The 18824-nt window shown below is 44.1% G+C and overlaps 1 protein-coding gene across 4 annotated transcripts in view; it reads right to left on the reverse strand.

Moving 5' to 3' along the window:
* Nucleotides 1–18824, reverse strand: part of MAP3K13 (mitogen-activated protein kinase kinase kinase 13) — a 136771-nt gene that overhangs the window by 105633 nt on the left and 12314 nt on the right. Inside the window, exon 3 of one of the 4 annotated variants that reach the window (XM_054040349.1) lies at nucleotides 6062–6154. The exons of the other annotated variants lie outside the window; for them this stretch is intronic. The gene's annotated coding sequence lies outside the window, so the exon portion shown is untranslated. The remainder of the gene's footprint in view (nucleotides 1–6061; nucleotides 6155–18824) is intronic. 4 annotated transcript variants of the gene reach the window in all.

Raw genomic sequence — 18824 nt, forward strand, 5'->3', positions numbered from 1 at the left:
ACTCCTTGTTCTGTCATCTGCCACCACTGAGAACAGTCTAGATCCACAAGATTCATGGTCCCACACATGCCTGGCATAATAAAAGGTATGATTAAAATGTAATTATTTTGATGCAAGTCTGTTTATGGATACTCCTATTTTGGAGTAAAATTGGCTGCGGTCAGCAATAAACTGACTTAGATTGAGTGATCACACATAGACTTGCACCAAAACAACTATATCAGTTTTAATTCACACCCAAGTATAAAGTAAGTGACAAAGAGTGGATAAAACAAGCAGATGAGACACAAGTTAACAAAACAATAGTATGTGAGCTCCTTGAAAATGTGGACAATTCACCACTCAATGGAAATTATCATCCACAGAGGTCATTATGGTCTTTGTCTCATACTATCGGTAAAAATAAATAAATAAAATGTAGAAAGACTGAAGAAGCATTACTGAGGGTACGTTGACATTTGCAAAGTTACAGTGCTGCTCAGAGAGCGTCGAAGGAAAACCGCTGTTATGTGTTCACACTGACAGCTTCCTGCACAATAGCGTGTTCACACTTGCGGTGCTATTTGGAGCAGTGCACTCTGAGCAGCTATCCCACAGAGCACCTCTTTCACCAGTAAGACTTGTGGGAAGGCGGAAGGGGTCGCAAGGCATCCTGGATCCTGTCCCAATGCCCCATGATGCATTGCTTCACATCCCAGCAATCCCTGTGCTTCCATCCGCATTTGGTGCCATCTTTCAATGGTTTGTGTACTGCACGCCCTGCCCTGCCTCTTTTGGGCTGCAGGAATGGATCCCGAGCTGCTGACCAGTATGCAGCTCACACTGACCAACACGTCACGAGTGGCAGTGGAGTTATTCCTTAAACTACAAAGGCAGGAGGAGTGCGACGTTGATCTTGCCACGTGTAGTAGCTACGACACGAGATTGCTTGTGGCATTCACGGGGGTGCTGACCACAGCGGAGTGCCGCTTTCGGGCTCGGGAAACAAGCACTGAGTGGTGGGATTACATCATGATGCATGTCTGGGATGATGAGCAGTGGCTGCAGAACTTTCGCAGGAGGAAAGCCACATTCATGGGACTGTGTGATGAGCTCGCCCCAGCCCTGCGGCGCAAGGACACGAGAATGAGAGCTGCCCTGTCACTAGAGAAGCATGTGGCGATTGCACTGTGGAAGCTGGCTACTCCAGACTGCTACCGATCAGTAGCTAACCAGTTCGGAGTGGGAAAGTCGACCATTGGTGTTGTGTTGATGGAAGTGTGCAGGGCCATTAATCGCATCCTGCTCCGAAAGACCGTGACTCTGGGCAATGTGCGTGACATTGTGGATGGCTTTGCACAAATGGGCTTCCCTAACTGTGGAGGGGCAATTGATGGCACACACATTCCAATTCTGGCACCAGACCACCTAGCCACCGAGTACATTAATCGCAAGGGGTATTTCTCAATGGTTCTCCAGGCGCTTGTGAATGACTGTGGGCGTTACACAGACCTTAATGCAGGCTGGTCCGGAAAGGTGCATGACGCACGCATCTTTCGGAACACTGGCCTGTTCAAGACGCTCCAAGCAGGGACTTTCTTCCCTGATCAGATCACCGTAGGGGAAGTCAAAATGCCCATTGTGATCCTGGGAGACCTCGCCTACCCCTTAATGCCATGGCTTATGAAGCCGTACATGGGGCAACTTGACAGCAGCAAGGAGCAGTTCTACAATAGGCTGAGCAAGTGCAGAATGACTGTGGAGTGTGCATTTGGCCGTTTAAAAGCCCACTGGCAATGCCTGTATGGGAAGCTGGACATGGCCGATGACAATATTCCTATACTTATAGCTGCGTGCTGTACACTCCATAATATTTGTGAAGGGAAGGGTGAAAGCTTCACTCAGGGCTGAATCTCAGAGGTTCAGCACCTGGAGGCTGAGTTTGAACAGCCAGAGACCAGGGCTATTAGAGGGGCTCAGCGCAGGACCATAAGGGTTAGGGATGCTTTAAGACAGCAATTTGAAGCTGAAACCCACTAATATTTGTTGCTATGCTCGGGATTGCAGTGTTTGTAATGCTAGGAGGTAATTGGTGCACATGATGCAAGAAGGGACCTTTACATAATTGTATGTTGCTTTGCAGTGTTCTTTTTGCTTTCACTTAATAGAATAAAGAATGCTTTCAAACAAACAATTCTTTTATTGAAAGACAACAACTAGAGGAGAGAGTCAAACGAAAAAAAATCAGCAGCAGGGAGGGTGATGGGGAATGACTGAAGGGAAGGTCTCAAAAGGAGGAGGGGTCCCTGGACGGCTACAGATTTGTGTATGTCCAGGGATCACACCCAACCTTCTCCTTTGGAGTATGATGCAACGGGTGCTGTACTTCAGCAGGGCCAAACTGCAGAGGGATGGGTGTTGAGTGCAGTGGGTAGTAGGAGTCCACATTGCTGGACTCTGAGGAGGGAGGAGTGGAATGCTATGGGTAGAGAGTGGAGCCAGGAGGTTGATAACAGTGTGCTGGTGGTGTGTATGGAGGGGTGCATGGGAAAGAGTTTTGTGACAGCGGCTGCAGGGGAGAGAGGGCGGGCACGGAGCTGCTCGGTTTGAAGAGCTAGTATCGCCTGGAGCATGTCCGCTTGGCACTCCATAACTGTTAAGAGCTGCTCCAAGCCTTCTTTCTGGTGTGCCACATTCTCCTTTCAATCCCTCTTCTTGCTGTCCCACCACTCCTTTCATTCTTTTTTCTTGGTGGCGGAGTGCATCATAACCTCACGCATAAAGTCCTCCTTAGCTCTTGGAACTTTCAAATTCTGCGCAGCCATTCTGCCGTCGAAGACAAAGAGGGAGACTGTGCTCCCAAGGTCATCTCTGTGAAATGGTGAGTAGCTGCAGGGGCAGTGTAAATCACTGTTCCCAGACCCTGCTGTACACTGGGCACGTGGCTCTTGGGGAGAGCCAGCCCTGTAGGGTGGGCCTGAATCATTCCTGTCCCCACACTTTCCACAGGTGGTGATCATTATGGAAGATATCTTGCTGCTGAGGGTGAGCAGGGAATCAAGGGATAGTCTTCTCCAAGCCTGTGGCTTCCAGCCTGGCACCTATGCGACTTGCCTGCGTGCAGCAATGGTTCCCTCACCCGTCATGGCAAAGTGGCACAGGAAAGTTACAGTTAATGGGGCAAGAAACAGAGCAGCTCTGTCGAGGAACCTGCAGCAGCGGATTGCCCAGTATCTCCATGAGAATTTCCTGGAGATCTTGGAGGAAGATTCCCATGAAGTGAGGGAGTCTATCAACAGCCTGTTCCGCTGCTCAGACTAGGCATGAGGTGGGAGACAAGCCTGCTTTCTGCAACCCTCCTGCCCCCCACAACTCGCTTCAGCAATTCCCAAAATTAGATCCACTTACCAGGGGCCTCCTCTCCTGTTTGCGCTTTGCCAGGCTCCAACTATTGTGACTGGCTAGGCTTCTCCAGGGTAGAAAAGAGCTCCTGACTGCATGCATCTCTGGCCTCCGAGTCATCCTCTGCCTTGGGGTCCCCCTCCCCCTCTTCATCTAAGATTGCCTCCTCCTGGCTCGGTCCACTCTTAACTGGCATGCAAGCCAACGAAGTATCCACAGGGTCCTTCGCAGTGAAGGTGGGGTCACCACTAAGTATCGCATCCAGCTCTTTGTAGAACTGGCAGCTCGTGGGCACAGACCGGAGTGGTGATTTGCCTCCCGCGCCTTGTCATAGGCGTTTCGCAGTTCCTTCACTTTGACCCTGCACTGCAATGTGTCCCGGTCATGGTCCCTTTCTATCATGCATCTAGAAATCTGTCCAAAGGTATCATCATTACAACTGCTCGAGCACAGTCACTGCCTCCTCTCCCCAAATGCCCATGAGGTCCAGCAGCTCAGCATTGCTCTAAGCGGGGGATCACCTGGTGCGTGGAGCAGGCATGGCCACCTGGAAAGATGCATTGAGACCACTGCACGCATCCCGAGCAAACAGGAAGGGGACTTTCAAATTTACAAAGAATGTACGGCATGGGGCTGATGGTTGGTCACCTGAGAGCAAGGCAGAAGAGTTCAAATTGTCGGAGAAAAACAGAGTTCTCACTCTCTTTTTTGGGTGCAACAGATCAGATACTTTATTCTCAAGCAATTGCATAGAGGGAGAGAGTGCACTAGGACACAGGGTTTCCCCCTCCTAGGCAGGTCTCTCAAAAGATAAACAATTAAGGCATTGAAATCCCCTTCAAATCCCTGTCAGTTCTTGCTCTACTTCCACAAAACTGATGGCCAGAGAGGTGAGAACAGGCATTGTGGGACACCTCGCGGAGCCCAATCGCAGCGCTGTAGTCACCACGGTATCTACACTGGCACCACAGCACTGTAGCCCCAGTGCAGAAAGCTCTATGCCTCTCGTCCAGGTGGTTTTTTTAGAGCGCTGCATCTGTGCAGTTTCTGCGCACTAAGTGGCTTGGCAGTGTGTACACCTTGGCAGTTACAGCGCTCAAAGCTGCTTTACTGTGCACAAACTTGCCAGTGTAGACAGGGCCTGAGATAAACCTGATTACACTTCCTACAGTAGTGTACCTACTCTAGCTGGAAGGAATTGTACTTATTAAGAATTATAAAAAGTTAGATGGTATCACTATAATTTGGGTTATTGTATTAACTGCAATGAGGAGTTTGCAAATGGAGTTTCTTGAAAATGAAAATTAGAATCAGAGTAAAATACTCAGAATGTATACTACTATATTTTAATGTGCTCATTTGGATTAGACGGAATTTTAGAAAGGTCTGTTACAAATTATTTTAAATATAAAAAGCTACATTGATATTTATCTAAAAATGTCAAGAATCTGAATGAAAAAGAAAAGTTGTTAATCAATGGAAAGAACAGGTGATTACAGTACACCACACCCTTAAATGTCTCAAGAGAGAAAATGGAGTATATAGATGAAGCTTTATTTTCCTGCTCCACAAAATGTAAGCCCACAGAGATGAAACAAAAATACAAAAAGCAAGACTAATGTTAAATTAAATAAAAGCATTATAATAATAAGGAACAAATGATGGATAATGTCAGTATAGTTCTAAATACAGTTAAAAGACAGCCCAGGAATATAGAAAATTAAGAGCAGTAGACTGTAAAGAGATTCTTAAAAACAATGGAGGATATAAATGCTGGAAAGTGGCAACATGCCATTAGAATTTTTTTTACGTAAACATTAATGTTTTTCTAGAATAGATTTTAAACATTCAGTCCAGAACTGGTCTGACTCTTGGTTAAGAACCACAGGCACCATACAGCAGAGCAGACATCACTTGTACCGGCATGTCAGTTAGACCTGCTCCCTAGTCTACCAATGCTTCTGTTTTATGGTTTACCTTTTACTTTACACATGCCTCTTTTAGACCTCATTCCAGCAAGGTGCTGAGAATCTCCAATGCCCATTCAAGCTAGTGGGAGTTAAGGGCACTCAACAACTCACAGGATTGAGTTAAGAACAAATGCATACACTTTATTAAGATATTTAATAAATATAAATTTGCTTACAATGTGCATATATAGTAAACAATGTCATGAACTAACATTTGGGTTAATTCCAAGCTCTACAGACTGGAACCAAAAAACTATTCTATAGAGGCCAATTCAACACACTTGCTGACTGATTGCATTTTTTTTATTCCTTTTTGGAATTAAAAGAAATTCTTTCACTCTAGCATTTCTTGTCCTAATAAAATATCTTCAGAACTGTTATTACTGTCTGAATTAAAATACCGTCCTCTGAAAACAAGACTTAAAGGAATGGGAAATCAAAAGAGTCTAATAAATTTGTTAGTCTCTAAGGTGCCACAAGTACTCCTGTTCTTCTTTTTATGAGACAAATAATCTTTGGTGAAATCCTGGCCCTACTGAAGTCAATGGGGTTGCTGCCAATGATTTCAAACAGGGCTATGATTTCTCCCGTGTTCAGTTTCAGATCCCTTAATGATTCTATCTTTCTAACAAGACTATGAAATTAGGTTCATATTCACAATACCACACCCAGTTCCAAACAAAATATTCTATGTAAAAAGAAATACTTACAATACAGGGACAGGCTGCATAAACAGTGTGAAACTACCAGTTGCGGTTGATTTCTTCACAGAGTAAACTTTGTCCTCAGCCAGGCTGTCGTGCCTGGATTGGTATAACATTTGTACACATTAATTTGGCCTGGGGAGTTTCTATCTAACTGAGCAAGGTGGGAGGGTTTGTTATTTTAACTCCTGGCTGATAACAGCTTATCAGTAACTTATCAAAGGTCGAGTTCAACACATTTGCAGAGCAAGAGATGCAAAGAAAATACAGAGCACGCCTGTGAATCCCGGAACTCTCTCTTCCCCTTAGGGTGGGTCCTTATGAGTTTCCAGGATCCCCTGCTTTTCCCCCACACTCCAAGACCCTATTCTGCAGTTACAGTCCTTCTGAGAAAGGCAACATGCAGCTCTCTTCAAAGGCAATGAGCCCCACCTTTGAAGATGGCTTTAGCTACCATTAGGAGGAAGCAACATGAAATGCTTCCTTCCAAGGGAGGAGCTTGTTGTGTTTGCTGCATTCCCAGCTTCTGCCAACCCAGGTACTAAGATGAAATCCTGAACTATGACCCAGTATGGCAGTGTAACTGTGTCGTCACCACCACCAGTCTTACAACAGAGTTCCATGCCAGCCCCTTTTTTTAAAAAAAAGAAGAAGTATGCATTTTAGGGCCTGATACAACTCTCACTGAAATTAATGGGAGTCCTTTCAGTGCGTGCTAGACTAGATCCTTAATCAGAGTTCATTATCCACTGCATTTTAGGGTGCCTAACTGATGTAAGAGTATTTTTTATCCATATAAAATTGATAAATAGAAAGGTTCTGCTGAAAATGCCTGGATAGGGACACTTGGGTTCTCAGGGATCATATCTGCAGAACCTAATGTCTCCAGCAGTCCACCCAACTTTGACTTTGTTGACCTTTAGGATGTGGACTAAGGCACATCCTCCAGATGAAGCATTCTGTTGACTTGACTATCAGCAGGTTGAAAACTATAGAGAGGGGTATTTAAATTGTTTTTAATAATAAACTGTTGTAGATGTAACATCTAGTTGAATTTAATTTTCATTATATGCCCAGATGCCACAGCAATGGATGCACAACAAACCATTAAACAAGCCAACAGGAGAAAGGAAAAAAAAAAAAAAAAAAAGCCACAGATGCCCCCCTTGACCTTTCTCCTCCACCTCCAGTTCTTGTGATCTAATTCTTAGTAGCTGGGTTTGAGTCCTGCTCAAGACCCCATATCAAAGAAGCCTTGGATGATTTTCAGCACATTAAACAGGTGAATGCATTACTACACAAGATACCTACCCCAAATGGACAAATTATCAGAATTCATTTCATGCTGGTGTATCCGTCAGAAAACAGGCTAAACTCATGATAATTCATTCCTTGATGAGTCAATTCCTGCTTGGGATACCTATCTGGTCTAACTTCTCCACTCCACTGACCAGGGGTCATGTTTGCTGAAAGCCAGTTACATATACAAATAGCATTGCATACATTGGAGCTCCTCTGCACAATGTTTGACCAGCAATCAACTTCGATGGGTCATCTAGCTCAGTCCCCTGCACTGAGGCAGGACCAAGTATTTTCTAGCTCATCCCTGACAGGTGTTTGTCTAACCTGTTCTTTAAAATCTCCAACAATGGAGTTTCGACAACCTCCCTAGGTAATTTGTTCCAATGCCTAACTACCCTTACAGTTAGGAAGTTTTTCCTAAGGTCTGATCTAAATCTTCCTTCCTGCAATTAAAGCCCACTACTTCTTGTTCTGTACTCAATGGATAAGAAGAAGAATTTATTAACCTCCTCTTTATAACAACCTTTTATGTCTTGAAGACTGTTACATCCCCTCTCAGTCTTCTCTTCTCCAGACTAAACAAACCCATTTTTTTTTTTCCAAATCTTTCCTCTCAAGTCATGTTTTCTAGACCTTTCATCATTTTTGTTGCTGTCTTCTGGACTTTCTACAATTTGACCACATCTTTCCTGAAGTGTGGTGCCCAGAATGGGACACAGTACTCCAGTTGAGGCCTTATCAGTGATGAGTAGAGTGGAAGAATTATGTCTTGTGTATGGCTCAAACACCCCAAAATGATGTTCATTTTTTTGCAACAGTATTATATCATAGACTCATATTTAGTCTGTGATCCACTATAACCCCCAGATCCTTTTTTGCAGTACTCCTTCCTAGTCAGTCATTTCCCATTTTAAGAACATAAGAATATATGACTGGCCAGACCAATGGTCCATCTAGCCCAGTATCCTGTCTTCCGACAGTGGCCAAGACCAGATGCTTCAGAGGGAATGAACAAACAGGGCCATTACCGAGAGATCCATCCACTGTCGTCCAGTCCCAGCATCTGGTAGTCAGAGGCTTTGGGACACCCAGAGCATGCAGTTGCATCCCTGACCAGCTGATAGCCATTAATGGACCATATCCTCCATGAACTTACCTAATTCTTTTTTAAATCCAATTATACTTTTGGCCTTCACAACATCCTCTGGCAACAAGTCCCATAGGTTAACCGTACATTGTGTGAAGAAGTACTTCCTTTTGTTTGTTTTAAACCTGCTGCCTATTACTTTCACTGTGTGATCCCTGGTTCGCTATAAGGAATGTTTTCTAATCCTTTCTTTATTCTTGTGATTCTTCTCTGAACCCTCTACAATTTATCAATATCCTTCTTGATTTGCGGACACCAGAACTGGACACAGGATTCCAGCAGCAGTCACCCCAGTGCCAAATACAGAGGCAAATTAACGGCTCTACTCCTACTCAAGATTTCTCTGTTTATGCATCCCAGGATTGAATTAGCCCTATTGCCACAGCATTGAACAAGGTGCTCCTGTTCACCATGACCCTAAATCTTTTTCAGAATCATTGATTCCCAGGATAGAGTTGCCCATCCTGGAAGAATGGCCTACATTCTTTTGTTCCTAGATGTACATATTTACAGTTAGCCATATTGAAACATATATTGTTCGCTTGCACCCAGTTTACCAAGCAATTGCTCTCTAATCAGTGACCTATCCTTTTCTTTATTTACCACTCCCCCACTGTGTGTCATCTGCAAACTTTATCAGTGATGATTTTTATGTTTTCTTCCAGTTCATTAATAAAAGCGTTAATTAGCGTTAGACCAAGGACTGATTCCTGCAGGACCCCACTAGAAATACACCCGCTCAATGATGTTTCCCCATTTACAATTATATTTTGAGACCTATCACTTAGCTAGTGTCATTGTTTTTTTTTTGTTTTGTGTGGGGATGGAGAAGATTCACAAGGCCTTGCTGGAACCTCAGGATCTGTTTATGGAGCCCTAATACCAAGACATGGCAGCACAGATGGCAGCCATGCTGGTTCAGCAGGAGGAGGAGGGAACCTCTCCACCAGGTATGCTAGGGATGGGGGTGGGGGATTTGTTTTTTTTAACATGTACTGACAAGGGCTGATTTGCAGGCTCAGGGTATAGAGGAAGAATTTTCTAGGTTTGTATGTTAGTGATTTTTAAAAGGGCAGATACAACTTCATTCAAGGGCACAAATGTTCTTCCCAATCCACAGTCTGCCATGCACACGCACACCCTACTTTTTTATTTATTGGGGGATTTTTAAATGTCAACACTGCTCTGTGTTTATATTATGGAAGGAAGCTCAAGGAAGTGCACCTTGCACTTGGAGTGAAAAACGGGGAGGTTTGGGATGGTTCTTACTTCCTGAAAGAATTTGTTCCACAGTTTGGAACCAGACCCTGAAAAAGCTTTCTGCTGCACAGAGGAGCACAACGTGCCATTGCACCTGAGGAGCAGAAATATCAACCAGTCTTTATCCCAGAGCTTTAGGCCCCTTTAAATATCCTGGCTCCAGGCCACTGAGTGTCTTGAAAATAAGGTCCAAGGCCTTAAACTTGACTCTATATTCTACGGGGAGCCAACACACAGAGAGTGGGATGGATTTGATCTGCTCATAGTAACCCACGGTAGCTGAGGAGATGTGCTGCAGCATTCTGTACTAGCTGGAGTTTCCTAAATGCCGAAGGCTTCATGCTTGGGTATATCACACTGCTGTAGTCAAGATGGGAGGTGACAAAAGCATGAATATCTGAGGTCAGGTAATCATCCGTGAGGATGGGACAAAGTTTCCTACTTGATAGAAAGCATTACTTGCAGATATGGCTACATAAAAGCCCCTCACCAGGCCACTCAGTTCAGTTTCTCCATAATCACCCCAGGAGAGAGGGAAAATCGCCATAAAAAAAAATCAAGGGGAAATTCATTTCACTAAGAAAGGATTCCTTGCGGGAGTTCTGTCAGACGAGGAAACATCTGCTCTATTCAGTGGAGGCAGAAAGACTGAAAAAGAAGCTATTGGTTCAAATATACCCAGCAAGGAAGGTCTGTCACCATGAGTTAAAATTGTTCAACACAGAAGAGCCATAGCAGGATAAATATATTTATCATTACACTGTGTGTTCCCACCTCGAAGCTCTTCAGCTGATGGGATGAGACGATGTGAAAGAACATGGGCAAAACTAAAAGAACTTAAGAAAAAAAAAAACTGCTGCATAAGGCTTCCTTATTTTCTTAAATGACATATTTAAAACACAAGAAGAAAGTATATTAGCTTTTAATATACTTGTTAACTGTTCATTTCCGGCTTAGAAAGACACTAAAGAATAAGATCATCCTAGGATTGGAAAGAGAAGAGGTGGTGAGTGGAGGCCTGGAGGATGAGCAAGGAGAAGACTGAGTGCTGCAAGCCACTTGCTGATCAAGAGCAGCATGGCAGGCACACACAAGGAAGGGAAATGCCCATGGAGAACCACAGGAGGAGAATGTATATAGAATTGAGATGGGAAATGAAACAGCATTCAAAGGCTGCTGGTGTGCAAGGGCCTATGACCTGAGTGTGACGTGTCATTCCATATTCTTTATGAAAATATGCTTACGATATGAATATGACATAACTGAAATATACCTTATGCAAGATGGCTCATGTGAGATAGCACTGGAAAGCTTATGATTTACTGAATGCGATTATCCAATTTGTATGCCTGTATCAGTTAAGAATATTGACTATGTATCTGGTATCAGAGGGGTAGCCGTGTTAGTCTGGATCTGTAAGTCTTAAAGGTGCCACAGGACTCTCTGTGACTATGTATCTGTATTTCAACTATGCTACTTTGGGTGATGTCCACTGCTAACACTTCAGGAAGGAGGAGGATCTGGGGAACTACAGGCCAGTCAGCCTCACCTCAGTTCCTGGAAAAATAATGGAGCAGGTCCTTAAGGAATCAATTCTGAAGCACTTAGAGGAGAGGAAAGTGATCAGGAACAATCAGTATGGATTCACCAAGGGCAAGTCATACCTGACTAACCTAATTGCCTTCTATGACGAGATAACTGGTTCTGTGGATGAGGAAAGCAGTGGATGTATTATTCCTTGACTTTAGCAAAGCTTTTGATACCATCTCCCACAGTATTCTTGCCGGCAAGTTAAAGAAGTATGGGCTGGATGAATGGACTATAAGGTGGATGGAAAGCTGGCTAGATTGTCAGGCTCAACAGGTAGTGATCAATGGCTCCATGTCTAGTTGGCAGCCAGTATCAAGTGGAGTGCCCCAAGGGTCGGTCCTGGGGCTGGTTTTGTTCAATATCTTCATTAATGATCTGGAGGATGGAGTGAACTGCACCCTCAGCAAGTTTGCAGATGACACTAAACTGGGAGGAGTGGTAGATACGCTGGAGGGTAGGGATAGGATACAGAGGGACCTAGACAAATTAGAGGATTGGGCCAAAAGAAATCTGATGAGGTTCAACAAGGACAAGTGCAGAGTCCTGCACTTAGGATGGAAGAATCCCATGCACTGCTACAGACTAGGGACCGAATGGCTAGGCAGTTCTGCAGAAAAGGACCTAGGGGTTACAGTGGACGAGAAGCTGGATGAGTCAACAGTGTGCCCTTGTTGCCAAGAAGGCTAACTGCATTTTGGGCTGTATAAGTAGGGGCATTGCCAGCAAATCAAGAGACGCAATCATTCCCCTCTATTCGACATTGGTGAGGCCTCGTCTGGAGTACTGTGTCCAGTTTTGGGCCCCACACTACAAGAAGGATGTGGAAAAATTGGGAAGAGTCCAGCAGAGGGCAACAAATATGATTAGGGGGCTGGAGCACATGACTTATGAGGAGAGGCTGAGGGAACTGGGATTATTTAGTCTGCAGAAGAAAAGAATTAGGGGGGATTTGATAGCTGCTTTCAACTACCTGAAAGGGGGTTCCAAAGAGGATGGATCTAGACTGTTCTCAGTGGTAGCAGATGACAGAACAAGGAGTAATGGTCTCAAGTTGCAGTGGGGGAGGTTTAGATTGGATATTAGGAAAAAACTTTTTCACGAGGAGGGTGGTGAAGCACTGGAATGGGCTACCTAGGAAGGTGGTGGAATCTCCTTCCTTAGAGGTTTTTAAGGTCAGGCTTGACAAAGCCCTGGCTGGGATGATTTAGTTGGGGATTGGTCCTGCTTTGAGCAGGGGGTTGGACTAGATGACCTCCTGAGGTCCTTTCCAACCCTGATATTCTATGGCGGATGACCCATCAGCGAGGACAATGGACTGTGAAATGGACTTGGCCTTCCTGTGAACGCTCCATACTGCCACTGACTCATGGACACTGATACTACAGAGTCAGGTAGTCTTGTCACCTGATACTGAAACATTACCTGGGACTTTTTGTAACTTTCCACTGTAAGGGAAGGCGGGGGGAGGGCTGTCAAGTTTGGGAAACAAAGGAGTCCCGCCTTATGTAAATCCTATTTAAGGGTGGGGAGGAAGGCAAGCAGGACTCCTCCTCTCCATGGTCTGTCTGCCCAAGAAGAAAGATTGCAAAAGCCACCTGAAGGGAAAGCAAGCGGGGAATCCAGACTGAAACAGGGGTCTAGTCTGAAAAGGAATATAACTGGAACTCTGAATCACAGAAACTTTGCAACCTGACTGCAACAATATCTATGGTGAGAAATATATTTGTAGCCAATTTCTTTAGTGAAACTAGCTTAGTTTGCATGCTTGATTTAATTTGTTTAGAAATCTGCTTTGTTCTCTTTATTACCCCTTTTACCACTTAAAGTCTGCCTTTTATAGTTAATAAAATTTGTTTTGTTTATTACTAAACCCAGTTTCTGTAATTTCTAACTGGGGGGGCAAGAAGTGTGCACCCCTCTCTCCACATTGAGGGAGGGGGTGAATTTTATAATACCCTGTTTCCCCGAAAATAAGACATCCTCCGAAAATAAGGCCTACTTACAGTTTTGCCTCTCGTTGTAATATAAGGCATCCCCCCGATAATAAGACCTCCCCGATAATAAGGCATCCACCGATAATAAGGCATTTTTCATTTCTGAAAAATAAGACATCCCCTGAAAATAAGACCTAGCGCATCTTTGGGAGCAAAAATTAATATAAGACACTGTCTTATTTTCGGGGAAACAGGGTACATCTTTGGGTCTGCACTCCAAGGGAGGTTGACATCTGAGTGCTGGAGCAAGTCCCTTAAGATGAGTCTTCCCAGAGCTGATCTGCAGCTGGGGGTGGCCCAGCCTGCGTGTGTGTTAGAGGAGGTTTTAAGAGCTTGGCTCAGCAAGACAGGTTAAAGGGGGCCCATGCTGGCAGAACAGGTAGACTCAGTGGTCTCTCAGCACAAGTGGACATGGCTTCCCAAGGGGTCCAGCCCATCACACTGAGTTGTTAAAAACAGATGAAAGTAACAAAAGTTCAGTTGACCTGTTATATAAAACTATTGATAATATAAGTGAAAGATGTAGCCAAAGAAACTAGTACAAACAAAACATGTTTAAACTAAAAGAACAGATTAGGGGTTTACAGGGATTCTGGTAAGGTCACAAAATTGCTGTGGCAACAAATCAAGAAGGCGGTAAAATGACAGGAGAAGAAGGTGTACTGTTGGAGCATCTCTGGTGAAAATCTTATGTCCAGGCTGACTTACTCCATTATAATTTTGTTCACTCCTCCTTCAGCTCTGCCATCTTCCTAGCTAACAACTCTTCTTCTCCAACTTAATTGAATCCCATGTCTTCAATCCCAGCCACCTTTTCGCCATCTTTGATTCACTCCTCAAATCCTCCCTCTCTCCTGCCTCCACTTTTTTCTCTGCATAGGCTCTAGCCAATTTCTTTCAAGAGAAAAGTGACTAAATATCACATGATCTTCCTTCCTCGGCACACCTATAATTCACCCTTCTCCTCTTACTTCCTTGTCACACATGCAGAAATTTCTCATCTGCTGTCTTCTTCTAATTCCTCTATTTGCCACAGTGACCCCATCCCATCTTCTAATCTCCCTTACACCCACTCTCATACCCTCACTCCTCTCCTTAACTGCTCACTCTCCTCTGGCTCTTTCCCCTCATAATACAAGCATGCTTTAGTGTCTCCTATCTTAAAAAATCACCACCACCGTGGATCCCACTTGCCTCTCCAGCTACCACCCTATCTCTAGGCTCATTGAATATGTTATCTGCATTGCTGTTTGGAGTTCTGCTTGTACAATCCGTCAAACATCCCTTGCACTCCACTGAAACTGCTCTCGCCAAAATCTCTAATGACCTCTTCATAGACAAAGCTCAGACCCAGTACTCCATTCTCATCCTCTGTGACCTGACAGCCACCTTCACCACCACTGACCACACTCCTCCTCTTGAAATTTTGTCCTCCCCTTGGCTTCCATTAACCTGTCCTCTCCTTGTTCTCCTCAGACCTCTTTAATTGCTGCTTCAGCATGTTCTTCAGAGGATCCTCCTCTTGCCCTCTAACTTTCTGAGGGGGTTCCACAGTGTTCTGTCCTTGATCACCTTCTCTTCTCCCTCTACACCTTATCTCTGGATAATGTCATTCACAAAACATAAATTCAATACCATCAGATCTACCTCTCTACTCCTGACTTATCTCCCATAAAAAAATAAAATCTCAGCCGGTTTCTCTGACATCTCCTCATGGATAATTAGCCATCAGCTAAGATCAATCTTCCACCTAAGCCCTCCCTGCTACCTCCTTTCTTGAGGACTGTGGACAACACCACTGTCCTGCCTGTCATGCAGGCCCACATAACCTGGGTATCATCTTTCACTTGGAAGTCTCTCTAGGTCCGCAGATCCAGGGTAAATCTAACATTTGCAAATTCTTTCAGAATAACATCTCTAAGATACAGTCTCTTATCCCTCCACACAGCTAAAACTCTCGTCCAGGCTCTCAGTACCTCACAGCTCAGTTACTACAGCAATATTCTCTCTGGCCTTGACAAATGCAATCTTGCCTCCTCATATCCATTCAGAATGTTGGTGCAAGGATCATTTTCCTAGCCCATCACTTTGGCCATGTCACCCCTGTCCCGACACTGGCTCCCTCTTCTCTACTGCATCAAACACAAGCTATTTTTCCTCACTATCAAGGCTTTTCATGGCCAAACCACACCTTACTCATCACTCGCTATCAAGATGTTGACTCCCCCATCCAATCAGCCAATGATGCCAGCTTCTTGTTATCCTGCAGGCTTGAAAGAAGCTCCCCATAAACATCTGCAAATCCACCTCAACATCTTTCTTCAGTTGCCTCTAAAAAACTGGAGAATGGTTAGGCCATCGATGTGCTGAGAGAGAGCCTGTCATGCTAACCAATATTGTCTCGTCGTCGTCTTCTACTCCCAGTCCATCTGCCTGTATCCATCTGTTGTCTCTTGCCTTATACTTAGAATGCAACAAGTTCTTTTTGTTCCGTGTTTGCACAATGCGGTCTTGGTCCATGTCTAGGGCTCCTAGGACTATGACAATACAAATAATAAATATTAATTTTGATGGCTGATATTGCCACCCCTTTCTAGACATGGCTTTTTCCTGAATTAGAGGGGAAAAGGACCATCACATAGCAACTTGATTGTGCACTGGATAGTTTAAAGGAGCTAAATTGAAGGAGAGGAAGTGGACTTCATCATCACAGCTATCAACACCAACTGCTGTGACCAAGGAATGTATCATCACACCACTGGGCGTGATCCTGAAAGACGTCCTGACTAGAGGAGGAGAAGGAGCCAGATGATAATCGCCCCCATCTATTAGGTTTGAATGAATCCTGAACACCTGGCATGTGAACTGCTGCCACCCCTTCCCTAGGGTGATTTTAACTTCCCTATTGTACTACTGCGGTTTCTTTTTTGCTTTCTATCTAGTAAAAGTCTGTCTTAGCCAGCCAAGATAAACCCATCCTTGTAACACTGCTGTAATGAAAAAAAAGCTCTGAATAGTGCCTTAAGCAGCCTGATACTGGTAAAAGTTTTGCCAAGTGCTGAAGGGCTAATAAGACCATATGCTGTGCTTGTTGTTTCCCAGCAGCTGAACAAGAAACAGACATCTGTTGCACTTTCTTTCCTCTCCTCCGATTTTGCCTTGTCTTAAAAACAAACTCATAAGAAACAGGATTGAACTTTATCAAGTCATCCAAAGATGACAGTCAAAACACTTGTCCCCCGCCACCCCGCCACCCCACCCCCCACGATAAGGAAAATTAACACCTTGATTAATACTATCTCAGGAATTGTATAGGAAGGAATTTCTAAAAGACTAGACGCTTACAGAGAATAAGGTAAATTATAAGAAAGTTTTACATTTCAGATGCTTTGACAGTTTGGCCCTTTGTATTGCTTCAGCAGGAGTGAGCCAGTGAACATAACATGAGAACAGCCATACTGGGTCAGACCAAAAGTCCATCTAGCCCAGTATCCTATCTTCCGACAGTGGCCAACACCAGGTGCTTCAGAGGGAATGAACAGAACAGGAAATCATCAAATGATCCATCCCTGTCGTCCATTCCCAGCTTCTAGCACATAGAGGCTAGGGACAATTCAGAGTATGGTTTTGCATCCCTGTCCATCATGGCTAATAGTCATTGATGGATCTATCCTCCATGAGCTTATATATTTCTTTTTTGAACCCTGTTATAGCCTTCACAACATCCTCTGGCAAAGAGTTCCACAGGCCTACTGTGCGTTGCATGAAGAAATACCTTTTTGTTTATTTTAAACCTGCTGCCTATTAATTTCATTTGGTGTCCCCTAGTTCTTGTGTTATGAGAAGGAGTAAATAACACTTCCTTATTTACTTTCTCCACAACAGTCATGATTTTATAGACATCTGTCATACTCTGTGTGACTCCCAGGGCACACACAACTGTCTAATATGTAACAAGGGTTTTTGAACTAACCCCTGAACTAACCCCTCCCAGATGCTTTCCCTTTAATTGACGGGGCAGAGCGAGATGCTGAAGCTTGCAGAAATCAGTTCCACAGACAACATTTTTGGGGTCCACACAAGCGATTCTGCATTATTATCAGTCTTAAAAGGGCTTTAAGCAGGAAAACAAAAACAATTTACATCCCTAGAAACTAACACATTGCCCCAATCTAAAACAAATGCACCACTACCATGTACCTGAAGACAGAGCAGAAGCCCACTTGGAACAGCTTTCCCTCTTGAACCCCCTCCTGCTCTGCCACCAGAAGGGGGACAACTCTGCATTTAAAAGGCGTGGGGCTTTCTCCTCCCCATGTCACTTCCTCTTTAAGTAATACTTGCCAATCAGCTGATTAAAGGGAAGGGTCACACACTCTCTCTCAACTTTAAATAAAACTCAAGCAGCTCTAACTCACCTATTCCTGCTATAAGTATAGTTTTATTAATCTATTAGGATAGTGGCTTCTAGTTCACTCAGTGATACAACTACTGAACTGACAAGCAAGTGTCAGAACAAACTGGGAAAGTGTAGGTTAGCTCACAATGCAAGAGCCTAATGAAGAGGAATGTCTTAGCAATTTTCAAAGTGACTGGCTACAAACTCTACTGAGCCTATTTAAACCCATCCAGCCTACTGGAAACCCTCCACATAACAGGTTTAGCTCATTAAGGGGCTTAAGCTTTTAACTCACGTAAAGAACAACCTGGCAAATCGTGAAGTACAGATAAGTACATTGTGATGTGCTTGCTAAGAAGCAGGGAGTGTACTGCCTATATGCCATCAAGTATAAGGAGTAATGGTAATACTGATCTCCCCTCAGAACACTAAAAGAAGATTGCGCAAATGTGATAAACACCACAACCTCTTAACCAGGACAACTAAAATCAACGTTCAAAGAGGCAATTAAATGGTTAATTTGGCCATTAAACACACCTATCTAGAAGCTTTGGTTTAGATTCCTTTTCAGCACTGATGGCTGGTGGTGAGAACCACTTGTAGAGCCTATGTACTTGTCACCACCAATGCAGTGGGATGCTAGTCTTCTGTGGTGCAGCTCTGACTTTTCCAACAGTGTCAAAAAAGAGTGGTTTGATTTCCTAGCACTCTTGGTGTCACATAGTAACTTTCTTTATACAATCTGTTGATGATCACAGCCCTCCAGAGAAAAATGGCAGATGAGGAAAGCAGGTGTCTAGAGAGGAGCAGCTGACAAATCATGGCCTGGCATGCTACCCAATAGATAGGAAATGCCAAGTTAATGGGGATATTAATGTTCACCTCTGCTCTGTACACATATGCATTACAATACAGTCTCAAAATACATGAGCACATGCCATTTTCCCCACAGGAACCATGTCTTATTCACTGCATAGGTAGGATGGTGCTCAGTGAATGTAGCACCTGTCCAGTATTTTATCATCACTGATCAATATGTGGTCCTTGCATCATTCACAGCATCCCAATCAACTCTAC

Source organism: Malaclemys terrapin, chromosome 9 (assembly GCF_027887155.1).
Source record: "Malaclemys terrapin pileata isolate rMalTer1 chromosome 9, rMalTer1.hap1, whole genome shotgun sequence".
Classification (NCBI taxonomy): Eukaryota; Metazoa; Chordata; order Testudines; family Emydidae; genus Malaclemys; species Malaclemys terrapin.